Source organism: Grus americana, chromosome 12 (genome assembly GCF_028858705.1).
Source record: "Grus americana isolate bGruAme1 chromosome 12, bGruAme1.mat, whole genome shotgun sequence".
Taxonomy (NCBI): domain Eukaryota; kingdom Metazoa; phylum Chordata; class Aves; order Gruiformes; family Gruidae; genus Grus; species Grus americana.
In genome coordinates, this window is record NC_072863.1 from 10,689,590 (window position 1) to 10,705,552 (window position 15,963).

The following is a 15,963-nucleotide window of genomic DNA, read 5'->3' on the forward strand; positions in this document are numbered from 1 at the left end:
AAAAAGCCCCCATTACACCTGATTAACCTGTAGTGATAGAATCTCTCCCCAGTACTAATCTAGTATAGAGCTGATGATTAACTCCTCATTTGTAAGGCAGACCACATCTCTTGCATAAAGAGATCGCTGATAGATAGCTATACCACATACCCAGTTAATTATGATTTTTATAATTTGGGCTCCTAATGGTTTCTTAGTCAGAAAGCAGTTATGGAAATACTTCAGTACATAAATACTGCATACATTTTCATAACTTAAGACAAAAAATTGGTTGACGTTCTAAAGCTGACAAACTGCATGTTACAGTAGTTAGAAAGAGTAGAGAGTTTACGTACAACCTGCATGGAAGCACGTATTGCTCCTATCCACTTCTTACAAACCGGCAATCACAGATGGTCTCATAGAAGACTTGGAACAGCAAATAGATCCTTGCATTTGGAATGTGCAAGTTCCACATCTACATTAAGATATTTGTAATTCACAGCATGATATTCTATGAAAGATGACATGGTAAGGGTGTTGTACATTTTAACATGCTTACATAATGAGCAATTATGTTGAATATATTAAAAACCAGAATTTTCTGTAGGTTGGAAAAAAACCACAATTTGGAAGGGATCTCAGGAGGTCATCTAGTCCAATTTGTTGCTCAAAGCTGGGTCAAAGCTGAATTCACCCCTAGACCAATTCAAAGCCCAGGACAACAGCTCTCTGACCCCTTCCACATACACTCACTCTAAGAAAACCTATCCCAAACTGAGTAAGACAGTTCACAACATTAGTTCCCTCACTTCTTTATACAAGCTTATTTTTACTACAATAATACACAAATAATGGCGTAAATGGTTTTCTAGAAAAGCTGATACCTCGGATGACCTACATGAATTTTTTGATGCATTGATGCTAAATATTTTTCATATAACAAACAGTGAACCCAACCTGAAAAAGCAACAGGTTTATTTTGGAAATGAAATAATATAATGAAATATTGTGATTCTACAATACTTGACAGAAGCATTGCAAAAGAAATCCTTTATGACAGTGCATTGTTTTATTTTTTCCAAACATCTCAAAAATGCTAGTTTTATTTTGTTGTCAGGAACAAAGCTCCTTGTTAGGCAGCAAAATCAAAAAGGGACACGAACTCCACTACTCAGGGAATACTGCTGTGGCAGGGAGATGGAGATGACCTGAAGAAAAAAGGAGCTACTTAGATGTATGAAGGAACTGACAGACTGGTGCATCGATTCCCCTGACCCTTCTGATTTCCTGTTACATACTGCAAGACCACTGTCAGATGCCCAACAACCCCAGCAATACACAGCAACAACCCCCTGTTTTAGAATAATAATTTGAGATGTTCATCAGTTCTAAAACTGTTCTCCCAAACCCTAGGCCATCTGTATGCTGTAGCCAAGCAGAACAATGAGGAAGGGTGTGATTTTGTTGATGGAAGTGAAAAAGCTGCTATTAACTTTATTATTCTTTGGTATCAACCAGTCTACCTCCAAAAGTCTTACCACACCATGTGTCTCAAGGATGGAGGACTGTATGGAAAGTTTGTAATTAATCCAAACCAATGTCACATGGAGTCAAAGTGACCTTATTCCAATCAGCAAGAAAGGCAATATAAAGTCATCTGCATTTGCAGTCACTTGTAGAAGCTACTTGCACTATAAATCATTTAGTCAATAATGATTCACAACAAACAGAGCTTATTTTAGTTTTATTACTTACCGCTTGAGCTAGTAAACGCAGGCACATGTAAACAACTTAACTTCAAGTAGCTTTCTATACTGGACCAGTTGTTGTATGCTTCCTTCCCCTCTGCGTTAGGCTTTGGATACACTTGCAATTCCTGCAGTGTGATTTATTTTTGACCTTCCTGCTCAGGTGATCATTTTAGTTATCAGCGTGTTGGTTTTGTTGTTGTTTTAAACATATTAAAGCAGCTTTGCTTCTTCTGTTTCTATGTGTCAGTGATTTTTATGAGCAATAATTTTAAATACTAATACTTTGATAAAATTTTTGTTTTAATTTTGTTCGTGACTGCACAAGTGAGTGCAGTGATTGGCGAGGTCCTTACAGGACCTACGACCTGCACTAAAACCTGCAGTGATGCCAGGACAGCTTATTTCCATGCCATGGTAGATGCCAACCATCCCAAAAATCTTGCTGCTCAACCAAGCCTGGACCCTACTTGTTTCAGAAGTGGAAGCACTGTGGACCATTCTGGACTGGCAGCAACACTACTTCTCTGTGCTGAGGAGCTGCTAAGTTACACAGCCACCAGTCACTTGTCATTCTCTCAGCTCAGAAGACTGCTTGGCAAACACGATTTAGCCCATGAGTCACTATTTGGCTTTCCGTGCTCTAGAAAAATCAATTATCAGCTCAGAATTGCCTTTCCTCTGTGACTCCAAAGCCAGAAGGAAAGCATCTTGGATGCCCTTTCATCTAGAAACAGAAAGAGAGAAAACTACAGCAGCGTTATTGCCCTCTTTTATCTTTTCCTATCAAGTTCTTCAGTACCAAAGTGCAAAGAGCAACAAAACCTTGACCTTCTACAGCAATGGCTGCATACTCCATGCATTTATTGGCAGGGCCTCTTTAACACTGATGATTAGCGCAGAAGAGAGAAAACTATATATAAACAGTTATGTTTTACTTCTGTGCAAGTGGCTACTTTTGCCTGGGAAGCAAGAATGAGTGAGGCGCCTCTAAATAATCCCAGTCAGTAAGACTTTGGCAGAATACTGGAAGCACATTAGGGTTAGTCAGCAGAGCTGGGAAATTTTTTATTTAAAGTTGAGTATATTCCTCAATCCATTCAAAAACATGATGAAACAATGAAGGTCCAGCACAATCAGGCTTTCATCTCCCCTCCCCAGCAGAAGTATATGGAAGTCACATATAGAAATGTTTTCCAAATTAGCCACCAGTAATGTCATTGAGAATTCTTTAGCAGAAGTCTTCATAGCTACAGCTACATTAGTAAACGTAAGATACATTTTACTAAGTTTTACCAACTAATTTAGCACAGGCAAATTGAATGACTCATTTCACAAGTGCTTCACATTTATTTCTCAGCAAAATGAATCCTGAAGAAAGCAAGCTGCTTCTATAGTAGCTATTAATATATTTAGCATCATACTTGTTCCTCCCTGCTTTGCCTCCTTGGTTTTACATTTTTTCCACACCGAGGAAAAGAAATGACATACCATGATAAAAAGTTAGTATCAGTTTAAGTCTCACTTTGAAGCACTGGGGACTTTTCAGCAAAACTCCAGGTTGTTTAAAGATTTCTGCCATGTCCCTGTGTCCTGAAATCACCACTGATGTCCCAGAATACTTTGTTCACTATAATTTCAAAAAGTCATGGATTTTCAGAGATTTTAAACAGACACCACATATTGTCTTATCATATGAAACAATTGTGAGGTGACTCAGAGGGCCCTTCACCCATCCCCACTGCTCAAAGGCAGGGGGTGAAGTGTCCCCAATAGGATGGAAGATTGTCGATTAACCTTCATGATTACACAGAAGAGAAATACAATTACAGACAGATACTTAAACCTGATTTCTCTGCGAAGTGTTTCAGCCCAGGGAAGCTGGACAGTCAGTAAATACAAAATTCCACATTTGATTTGATAAGGAATAGTACAACCTCACATTGAATAATCCACTTCCCAGTATCAGTCTGATAACATGACATTTGGGTTGCAGACTGGGTACTTGCTTATGCTGCTGGTTTTTATATATGTGCATTTTGAATTGTGGGTGCCTGGGAACTGCATTTGGGATTAGCAACGGGTGGTTTTTGTGGAGCAAAGTCAGCCCCTGCTGCAGCAGGCATTGCTTGTCTTCAGTCCTGCTCCCACATCCCTTGAAGGCTGAGGCCATGGCACAGCTCAGACACCAGCAGCTTCCCCTCTGTCTGCAATAAAAAAATCACATAACGCAGCTCTCAGGAGACCCTGGGCATGCAGGGACTGAGGCTTGTCTGCCTTGTTCACCTTTAACCAGATCCTGTAGTTGAAGCATATTTATAGCTCAGTCTTTACATGTTTTTTAACTTAATTTCTCCTAAAAAGAGATTTTATATGTGACACTTTCCAAGGTATGAGACTTACAGTGCAGCGATTCATGCAGGGTCACTTTGTCCATTAGAAATCCTTGGTCAGAAGTTAAAACTGGAGTCATCTTTGGAGCAGAAGATCATGATTTCTGCTGTGCCATTGTACTGTCAGAGATCTCTGATACTACGTAACTATGACATGTAATATCTGTGCTGTTACATAACAGCAAGTTCAAGCTTTACCTGAATTTGGACAGAAATGTGTTTCTACCTCCCTTTTGAAAAGGCCTTTAGTCTGGTTTATAAAACAGTCTCTATTTTGGGAATGATTATGAGTTGACTGCAAACATGCATGACTAGATTAAGATGGTAAAAGTTATTTTAAAAATCTAGACAGCTTTGAGAAAAAGGAAATTTGTTTTAAGAACAGACACATACAATAACTTTCATGCAAATTCACTCATCCACAGTCAAATACACACTCTCACCTTACCCTTCAGAATATCAAAACCCTCACTTGCAGGTGCATGCCTGCATGTTAGCAAAAAGATTAATTTTGGCACTAAATTCAAAATGCTTTCCATGCACTTGGAAAACAGCAAAAAGAAAAGATGTACTTAAATGCAAAAATCACCAGAACCAAAGGAGATTTTTTTGGAGTTATCTCTTCAATTAAACCAAAGCAGAAACACTGCTAGCCACCAATTTTCCTCCTTCTGGACTCAGCACCATGAAATCAAGATAACAAGTAATTTCAGAGAGATGGGACCATTCCTCCATTCAAAGTGTAATTTTCCCTGGCTGGTGTTTGCCAGCATGCTGCCAAGGAATTCTTTGCAAACATCCATACAGCTGCAGATTTTCCAATATGAAACACAGATGGAGCTGAAGCAGGCAAAGCAAAAAAAGCCCCTACAAACTCACTGCACACATGCCATTGAACTGCTGGGGAATTTGTGCAACCACCTACCCCGTTGCTGCTGTATGGGATCTACCGACATTGGTATAGGGGAGCAGAGGGACTCAAATGCTTGAGTTAGTTAATGGGCACAGCTTGCTGCTCTGGAGTCTGGTCTGGTTTAACCCTGCTCAAGAAGTCCTTATACATTTAGGCCACTGACTCCAGCATGAGACTTCTTGCCACTGGAGTTACTACAGAAAAGCATTAACCAGACTGATTCAACCCACCTGTATGACCTTTAAAACAGAAGAGGAAAATCTGTCAAGTAATTTCAAAGGCTAGAACAAGTTTTGATTTGGTTTTCATCATTAACAATACAGCTTGGAAACAGTTACCAAGGAATGAAATGCGCATTAATAGAAGGAACTGCATCTTTTTTGTATTTACAGCTTTTCTTTTTTAAAAGCAAATCAGAGACAATTTTCAGGACATAGGCCCTCTTGTGGTCCCTCCACCATTATAACCTTTCTCAAGAACTGTACATCAGATTGAACCATTCCTTTATTCCACTAATTCTGCCACAAACCATATCCTAAACAGTCTACCTCTGCAAAGCCCAAACAGTATGAAGATGTTTTTTATGGCATCATAAGTTTTTACAAGGCTGATGTCCTATCACAAGCACAAAGCCAGCCTAAGCAAAGTATTGACTACAAAGAAGTACTGGAAAGTTATCATTTTTAAGGTAATATTTTATATAATAGTAAGATTAAAAATCAGCTCAAAGCTGATTCCCTCTCCAAATGCAGAGAGGGAAAACATACAGTCAAATATCATTGGCTTCTAGGCAAAGGTGGTACCCTCTTTTCTGAGAGCAATTCTGCTATTTCAAAAGATTTCTAAATCAGAATAAAGCCTTAAGGATGCCATATTTCCTGCAGGAGCAAAAGTGTGAAAATATTCTTTGGGAAACTGTAGGTGCTTTTCCAAGAAACTCAAGCAGTTTGCTTCTCCCAGGAAGTAATGCATTCCTCATCTTCCAGTTCTGCTGTTTCCAGAGCTATAACTATATTTGTCTGGGTCGGGGTCCATCACAGCGGTATCAGCGGCGATCCACAGGCTGCTAGACAAGCTGAAATAAGTCTGCCAGGGTTTCATGGGAACTTCATGTTAGCAAAAGAATTTTTCTACAAAAGACCTTTAGATTTGCACAAATCTTAAATAAAAATAATTTGAAAGAAAAAAAAATCTTTAAAGTATTTTGCTGACAAACTCCAGATCTGTGCTTTCAAATCTGCTGATTGGAAAGTTCTCTGGATTTTCTAAAATACTCCAGAACTGAAAATGCTCTAAAGGAAGCCACCAAGCAAGCACATACCCCAGTTCTATCAAATACAAGCCACTGAAATCCATTTGCTAGGGTCCTGGTGAGGAATGCCAGTGCTGCCGTTTTGATCAAAAATGTCTAAGGTTTCTCCAGAGATGCTTTCATCCATCAGTTTCCATTTGGGAAGATTAGTCAATCAATCCCTTCTCTAACAGAATCTGACATTAAATGCTTTTTAACGTTAATGTTTCTTTTCCTCTTCTGGAGAAGTGAATCAAGAAAATGTCATGTTTTTCATACATTTTTTTCTAGCCTGCATTAGCAGGTAAGAAACACTGCTCTGGAAATGGAAATACTTTTAGATCTCTGCCCAACTAGCAATCAAAAAGTGGTAACTAGTGGTGGAAACCCCAGAAACATGCTTATTTCTAGCTCTATGGCTCAGATGTAATTTAATATCCAAGTAGATTAAAGTCTCACTGCAGACCTGGATCGGTTATCAAGCTGAGAACAATCTTGTCTTGTGATATCAGTGTAGACTGGGGTTTCTGAGAGAAACAAACTTATTTTGACTTAATAATCAAGATTTCTTGTAGAACTGCACTCCTTGTGCAACACGCACAAAAAGGGGCTGCCACTTCTAGCATCAATAAAATTGCCTGAACTTTGAAATTCAGAACTAGGTGACATAGCTCAGAAACTTCCTCAAGCTTTTTGGGAAATATAATTTTCTCTTGTGAAAACAAAACACAAATAAAGAATAGCACTTCAGTTTCAAGCTAAATAGCTTCTCGGAAACAGCTTTTAGCTGAATTAGGCTTAGAATGTGGTGTTTAATTAAACTAATCTGAAAGCTGAGGGCTATTATTTAATAAGAACAGGTTTCACCTTCTGAAGAAATCACTACTATGCTTTTTGGCTGACAGCAATTTTGAGGAATGCTCACACTAAAAGGGCTGAGGGTTTATAATTCTTAAAGATGAGGTAAGTAAGAAGCCACGGGGGGAGGAGGGGACAGGGAATCTAGTCAAAAAGTGCATCACGGCTACAGCTTTGGCATGATAATTTTTAGCAACTTTCACAATCCAGGTGCAGAAAAGGTGTTCCCAGAAAGGTTACCAGGCAACAGAGGGGCTGGCAAACAGTGGCTGAACCACGGCACTGCTAACCATATTCCCCCTTTCTAGCTGTTTGTCTCATGGGAGCTGCACATTGGAAAGCATCCCCCCCTCTTCCCTCTGGGCCAGTGTCGCTGGCACAGCAGTCAGTCATCCTTACGCTCTTGGGCATCCTCCAGTGCTGAGTTACAGGGCAAGCTAACCAAGTAAAGGTTTCGCACAAGCATCTGCAGCACAACACAGATGTGTGCCATCATGGATGCTGTCACAGCTCACAGAGGCTTCCCCCCTCTGCTCACAAGCTGGGGTAGGGTCTGCTCTGGTTCACCCAACTGCTTCTGCACAACCACTGTGTGTTGATCATAACATACAGGAGACATGATCACCTACGTGGGGCACTTAATGCATCTGCAATGGCATAGTGGCTGCCAGGAGGTGCCCCGCAATCTTTCAGTCCAATAAATTTCAGTTTGCCCCAAACTAAAAGGAGCAAGAGCAGCAGCAGCACAGAAGAGAAGCATGGCCATATATTTCTCTTTACTGTTATTCTGCCTGGGTTTATATCCCTGTTGTTTTCTTATCCTCAATTACTTTTCCACTTTGTTCCAATGCTTGAATACGCCTTTGTTTATCCTGTGTGTCCTCAGTGTTTCTCAACAGGATCACGTTTGTGTTCTTTGCCTCGTTCTTGCAAGAGTAACACTTCTTGCTTTCACTCACTACACCAAAATTGCACTCTTAACTTTAATCAATAAGGTTGTTTCTCTTGCAGCCCTGGCACATTATCAGGATAGGTCCTTATGAACAGCAGAAAATATTCCTTATTTGTCCTTGAGATATAATGTTCTCAGGCACTACTGCTCTTGTAACATTTCACATCCCAGCTTTCCCCCACTGTAACCTGAAGAAACTAACAAGTAATCTTTCTCAGGCAAGAGACGTTTGTTTGGATTTGGGAAGATGTAAATATTTGCATATTGCAGGCCTTCATCACCAGCACAAACATCTTGTAGGGATTTTCGTCTTTTGCTGAAGCTCATTTCCACAGTTCTTTCCGCTCTTCTCCTGTAAATCTGGTTCAATCCCAGAGTCATCCCTAGGTTTCTTTCATTAAAACAGTAGCTGCCCTTTCCAGCTTGGAAGAATTTAAAGGGAATAGCTTGATGAAGCCAAGAAACAATTTCAGCTATGATCTTTTCCACAGAGGTAGGGCTCTCACCTGTACCAAATGGGGATTCCAACCAACAAAAACTGCAGTTCCCCACACATGGGGATGATAATTTGTGGTAGCAACAGGATTTTCTTCTTCCTTCTTACTCTCGTTGTAAGAAATTACAGCCAATGGGATCCCAGGAGTATCATGTGCCTGTCAGGAGGAAGCAAGCGCAGGAATACCTTGTGATGAAGAACAGAGAGTTCAGAGCCCAATCTGCAACTTGATTTTGCATTTTGCAAAGGAGATTCCAAACAAGTTTTTTCAAGCACAAAGAGCAGAAGTACAGCAAAGCCTAAACATTTTATAGCACTTTTGTCAGAAAAATCGGTTCTGTTGGTCCATGTTGTCCATCAGCATCACTTAGAAAACAGTTCAGCAGTTTAAACGGAGCAGACTGCATGCTTCATATGTCAGTTCAAGATACAATCTACAAAAATTGGAAAGCAGTATCTTGCTGCAACAAAGCTTCACTACCGAAATTTATTTACATTATTTCATTCTCTGTTATCGAACACTTCCATGTCCACCTTCCGAGGAATTTAGTTTGTCAGTAATTACAAAGTAGGAATACAATTAAAAAATAAGTCTTTAGTAACAGCTTCCTTTTCCTCTTAACAGCAAAGAAGCTGACAGCAAAAATTTCACTAGTAATTACTGTAACTGAAGACCATCTTCAGTAAACTCTGATATGCATATATCATAGTTGGGTCAAAAGCTGACTTTGTTATAGTCTTCTGAACTCGGTGCTGCCTGAAAGCATTTCCATTGCTCAAAATGGTTTACAGACAGCATTTCAAGTTTCTGCCTGACTTAGCATAAAGAGGACCTTTCAAAGGGGAGCAGTTGTCTTTATTGTTTATACAGATCTTACCCAATGGAAAACCCATGAAAACATTGCACGTGACTCATTGTGCATTCATATAATCTGGTGCAACAACACATGTGCTGAAAGGGAACACCAAATCTTCAGAGGCTGATTTATCCCATCCTCTCGTGGATGTATATTAAAAAAAAAAAAAAACCACCCACAAACCACCCCACCCAAAACAAAACAAAAAACCCCTATGAGATTAATTTTCAAGATGTTTCTCTGATGGGATCCAGAATATATGCACTTAACTTCTAAATGTCTAAGTTACAGGAGTGTCGTGGTTTAGGCCCAGCCGGCAGCTGGGTGCCACGCGGCTGCTCACTCACCCCTCCCCCAGCGGGATGGAGAAGTATAACAAAAGGCTTGGGTCGAGATAAGGACAGGGAGAGATCACTCACTAATTACCATCACGAGCAAACCAGACTGAATGTAGAGAGGAGATTCATCTAATTTATTACTAGGCAAAACAGAGTAGAGCAATGAGAAAATACAATCAAGTCTTAAAACACCTCCCCCCACCCCTCCCATCTTCCCGGGCTCAACTTCACTCCCGGCTTCAACCTCCTCCCCCCTCAGCGGCACAGGGGGACGGGGAGTGGGGGTTGCGGTCAGTTCAGCACACATTGTCGCTGCTGCTTCTTTGTCCTCAGGGGAAGGACTCCTCTCAACATTCCCCTGCTCCAACATGGAGTCTCTCCCACGGGCTACAGTCCTTCACGAACTGCTCCAGCGTGGTCTCCCCCACGGGGTGCAGACCTTCAGGAGCAGACTGCTCCAGCGTGGGGTCTCTCCCCCAGGGTGCAGACCTTCAGGAGCAGACTGCTCCAGCGTGGGGTCCCCCACAGGGTCACAAGTCCTGCCAGCAAACCTGCCCTGGTATGGGCTCCCCTCTTCACGGGTCCACAGGTCTGGCCAGGAACTTGCTCCAACGTGGGCTTCCCACGGGCCACAGCCTCCTTCAGGTGCCTCCACCTGCTCCAGCGTGGGGTCCTCCACGGGCTGCAGGTGGAATCTCTACACCCCCTCATCCTTCCTCCATGGGCTGCAGGGGACAGCCTGCCTCACCATGGTCTTCACCATGGGCTGCAGGGGGATCTTTGCTCTGGTGTCTAGAGCGCCTCCTCCCCCTCCTTCCTCACTGACCTTGGTGTCTGCAGAGTTTCTTACATCTTCTCACTCCTCTCTCCGGCTGCAACAGCTTTTTCAACTGTTTTGTTTTCCTTCTTAAATATGTTATCACAGAGGTGCTGATTGGCTTGGCCTTAGCCAGAGGCGGGTCCATCTTGGAGCAGGCTGGCATTGGCTCTGTCAGACACAGGGGAAGCTTCTAGCAGCTTCTCACAGAAGCCACCCCTGTAGCCCCTCCCCCGCTACCAAAACCTTGCCACACAAAACCGAACACAAGGAGATAAAGTCCACCCAACAACCATTTCTAAACTACTGCTCTTGGGCACTACAAGCATCTAAGCCATGCTAAAGGCGGAAGGTTTCCAAATTGTGGAAAAAGGCTTTACTGTCTGTGTAATAACTCAAGACATCACACAAATCTAGTAATGCTGACTGCAGAAGGGAGAACCGAGAGCACAATTGTGTTCTGCAGTCGGGGCACTTCAGTGCTTCAGATAATTAGTCTTCTTTCACATCCAGGTTTCTTATAACAGATATACAGTAAGAGATGTGATTATCAGCATCACCATATACTGCCAGATACAAAAAACATCAAGAAGGGAGTAAAAAAAAAAGATTCCTTCTCATTTTTGAGGCAACTAGGATTATTAGTGCTTCATCCATTTATTGCTACTTCCTCCTTTCTTATTATTGCTGCCAAAGAATCACAAATTGCAGGTTGCTGCATCACAGTATTTGCTGTAAGATAAATAGCTACAACTTTGAAAATGAACTTTCCTCCACACCATGTTACCAGGTAGGCTTTGCATCTGGATCTACACTGAAATATGTGAAAATGTAGGTCCAAAAGGACTGCATCAAAAGCAAAAATAAGAGGGCAGATATTCAAAGGCAGAGACAAAAACAGCCCCTAAATAAATAGGATGCTAGCATCCCTGCAACCAGCATGAAAACAGAGAGCTCTGCATACTCCACAGAGGTGGGAAGCTGCATTCTGCAACAGCTGGTGGCAAGTTTCCCATTACACCCATATCATGGCTTCGTTTTCATAGAAGCAACAGTGATGTCTTCTTTACTGTAGCGTACATGAAGCAGAACATGGCTTAATATATCTTTGCAGACTCCAGACCGAGAGACTTGTAGGGTCTAGAACTCTCCCATTGACTTTGTCATGCTGGCCAATTCTTTGAAATCCAGTCTCCAGCTCAGAAATCAGCTGCTAGCTTCTTAAAGGAGTTCCCAGATTTTTCTCAGAACTACTACAGACAGAAGTTTTTTTGAATAGGTTCAGGTTATTGCAAGGTACCAGCAGTGCAGACCATAAGGTGGCTGCCAACAAGATCTCAGGAATGAAGACTGGCTCCCTGGCAGTAACGGCTGTACAACATGCTGTAGCCTACGATAAAGCTATCACAGCTCTTCCAACATTCTTCACTTTCTCTGTATTTGCATATCTTGCATATATTTGCATATCCTTATTTCCTTCTTTTATAGCAAGAGAAGCCCTTAAACCTATATTTGGGTTTATATCGATCATATACCACACATCAACTAACAATAAAACAGGCAATAGAGCTCTTGATACATATCTGGTAGTGAAAAGATACATAGATGCTTTTCACATGCAGGAAGGTAATTTAAAGCAAAGAGTTCATATAACAAAAGCACTTGTCTGATCATTAGTCCCATATCACAGTAAATTCAAAATTTGATATAAAGTAACAAATGCAACATCTAATAAGCAACATTTTTTCCAGTGAGGCACTCATTCCAGTTAAAGAGCTTAACATTTGGTAAAATGTAATAAATCAGATGCAAAGGAAGTCTTAACTAACTACTTAATGGCTCATTGAATTTAACAATGGTATATCCTGCCAGTGCTTTTTAGATAATGTGGGTGAGATTTGCTTATGCAGCAGAGCAGAATTGAACCGATGGATTACAAACTCCAAAGAGAAAATAGATTTTTAAGGGGAATCCTGAGGCTAGAGAACAGAAGCAGAGTAAAATGCAATAGGATTGGCACTTGGAAGATTTAGCATGGGAACATATCAGTGCATACTTGCATGCTGTAAATGGTAAGCAAAATCAGTTACTAAGTGGACTAAGAAAAGTCCCTGCAACGGTAATATAAATAATAGCTCTATGTTGAAAGACACTTGGAAAAATTACACCATGATGTCTATTCCCTTGTCATTTCCCAAGCCTATAAGATTCCTGACAAGCATTGTCTAGTCTCCTCTTTAGAAAGAGCCTTCCTGTCACAGATTCTTTACAATAGCCTTTTCAGAATGATGGGAGCAGTACAACACACAGCATTCAAGATGCAGGTACACTAATACCATGTTTTCTAGTTTGTTTTCTGTCTCTTTCCTTACAAATCCTAGCATTCAGTTTCCTTTTTTGGGTGCTGCTGGCATTTTCATATCATTATTCATTATAAATCCAAGATAACATTCTTCAACATTAATAGTTAACCCATCCATACTACTAACCAAAACAAACAGGCTCTGTTTTCTGGTTGCAAGGCCAAATAGTAAAACCTGGCCACCCTTTATGTCACACAGCACCAAGCCTCCTCTGGGCCTTGCATGGTGCCACTGTGGGTGTCGGACAAGACCCAAGGATACTAAAGGCACTCTGGGATCAGTGATACTCAAAAAACAAATTGCGCAGAGAGGTGATATATCCCTAAAAAATTCATGGACTGAATGCCCTTCTTTTGAAGTCAAGAAGTTCTTTTGAATTTGAATGAATTTGACCTCAGATTACTATGCGTCCTGCTTTTGGCTAGGATAGAGTTAATTTTCACAAGAAGCTGTGACAGGACACAGCCAAGACAGGTGACCCAAACTAGCCAAAGGAGTATTCCATACCATATGATGTCATGCTCAGCAGAAAAGGGGGCTAGTCAGGGAGGGGTGGTGTGGCACTGGGACCGGCTCTGGGACAGTCCAAGTGTGCGGTCCTTGGGTTGTCACTGTGTGGCTGTTGGGTCATCAGCTGAGCAAATTGTTTTGTGTATCACACGCTTTGTATATTCTAAGTATTGTTGTTTGTTTCCTCTCCCTTTGCTGTCCCAGTAAACTGTCCTTATCCCAACCCACAAATTTTACCTTTTTCTTCCCATTCTCCTCCCCATCCCACCGGGGGAGGGGAGGGATGAGCAAGCAACTGCATGGTGCTCAGCTGTGGCTGGGGCTGAACCATAACAGTCCTGTTTGATGCCCAACGTGGGGCACAAAGGGTTGAGATAATGACAGATCTGACCAATGCGCGTTAAAACAAAGTTGTTATCAGTATTTATGATATTATTTAAAGAGTCGCTGGTCACAATGGTGTTTTGCTTGTTCACATGGCTGTGGTATGTAAACCCTTACTTGCTCTATGTGTTTCCTGCGGTGCTCTTTATCACCTCTGGGAGAGGGGTCAGGATTCTCATTTTGCTGTACTGTGTAATATTGACTTAAGATATGATACCATCAATGGTGATGAGATTAAGCTGGTATTTGTATGTGGCATTGCCGTCATGTCCGTACCTCGGACGACATCTCTTGGAATTGATTATTAATCGCACCCAATCTATGGGCAAGATGGGGGCAGGAGGGGAGGGTACTTTCTCCCGCTCTTTCACCTCCCTTCTTTCTTCAGGCTGGTTACAGCAGCTTTTGAGAATTTTGAATACTCTTGCGATATTCAAGCCAGCATGCTCCTATTGCTATGTCTCCTGAATGTGTTTCAAGTCCTGTTTAGGGTTACAAGAAATTGTTTTAAGAATAGCACCCAGGGATCTGCCCCAAGGCTGGCTGGATAGTCGTGGGTGGCATGGCATGTGGGAGAATATGGGCAGGTATCTAGAGAACTTCTCACCTCCAATGGTTTGGAACTTCACTCCTGAACAACCAGAGGACTCTGATAAAGTGATAGAATATTTGAAAGGAAAATGCTGTGGCTATTCCATAGAGGCACAACTTGCTGCACCGTGCTGGGCCCTGGCCAGTGTCAACCAAACCAAACACTGCTCGATAGTAGGCAGCGCCATGAGGGGGAAAAGAGGGAAAACAGAGCAACAGGAGCTGTGTCTATGCCAACCCCAGTGACAGGCACTGCAGCTGAACCAAAAAAACAACCCATGCCAGTATCTGTTGCTCCTATACAGAAGTAGAAATATACACAGAAAAAAAAAAAATCAGTTTGCTTAGTAAGGGATGACAATGAACCAGGGAGGAGGAAAATAACAACAGTACTTATAACAGCATATACAAACTGGGTCATACACAATAAAATTTCTTACTCGATGACCGTATATGACCTCACACTCAGACTGTCTCGGAGCTGTGCTGCCCCTCGCCGACTAGCCCCCTTTATAAGCTGAGCAGGAGTTCATATGGTATGGAATACCCCTTTGGCTAGTTTGGGTCACCTGTCCTGGCTGTGTCACGTCCCAGCTTCTTCTGAAAATTAACTCTATCCTGGCCAAAATCAGGACACATAAGCATACCACAAGACAAAGTTCATGAAGTACTAAAAAGCAATGAACAGTTAAAAATATACTTAATTACTTTAAAACAAACAAAAAAACCCAAACAATAAGACAATACCTAGTTTCACATATTCAAATTGCTTGAAAATGAAAACATACTGGATAAGTGCAGTTCTTAGCTTTCAAAACTTCAATAGCCCAGTTCTGGCACTGAACTAATACACCTGCAGACCAGTCCCTGCTTTTGCTGACTATAAAGCTGGCATTTATAGAAACATTTCACTCAAAAATGTTAATTCAGATAGAAATGTCTGAAGCTATAAGCAAGCAGGCAGAGGCTGGATTGAAAGCACCAGTGTTGTCCAGAGCTGGCTGCTACGATTATGGCAAGACACAGGAGGCATCCATGGTTTCCTAGACGAAAACTGTGGTCTTTAACCCAGTATTCTGCACAAGAAAAATGCAAATTGCTCATAGACACATGTATTGCAGCTTTACAAGCTGACAAAGCCAGCCTAGAAAATAAATGGGGGTTTCTGTTGTTCCACATGTCTCTTGCATTGAGACAGTTCATGTTCTAAGAAGGGTCTGAGGTAAAGTCTGAAAACATATCCCTTCCCCCCAAAAGAGTTGATGTTACATCTCTCGGCTCATCACAATCTTCTTGGCCACTTTAGTTCTTAGAAGGAGACCCTGGTGATTCTCTTTTCTACTTCTCCCAGCCCCAGCAGATTTCAGCCATTGCTCCAATTATCCGGACTATGATCCGTAACTGCGGCAGGTCCAAGAGTCCTTCAACAAGGAGCGTCTATGGATACACTCCAGAAACACAGAGTCCATG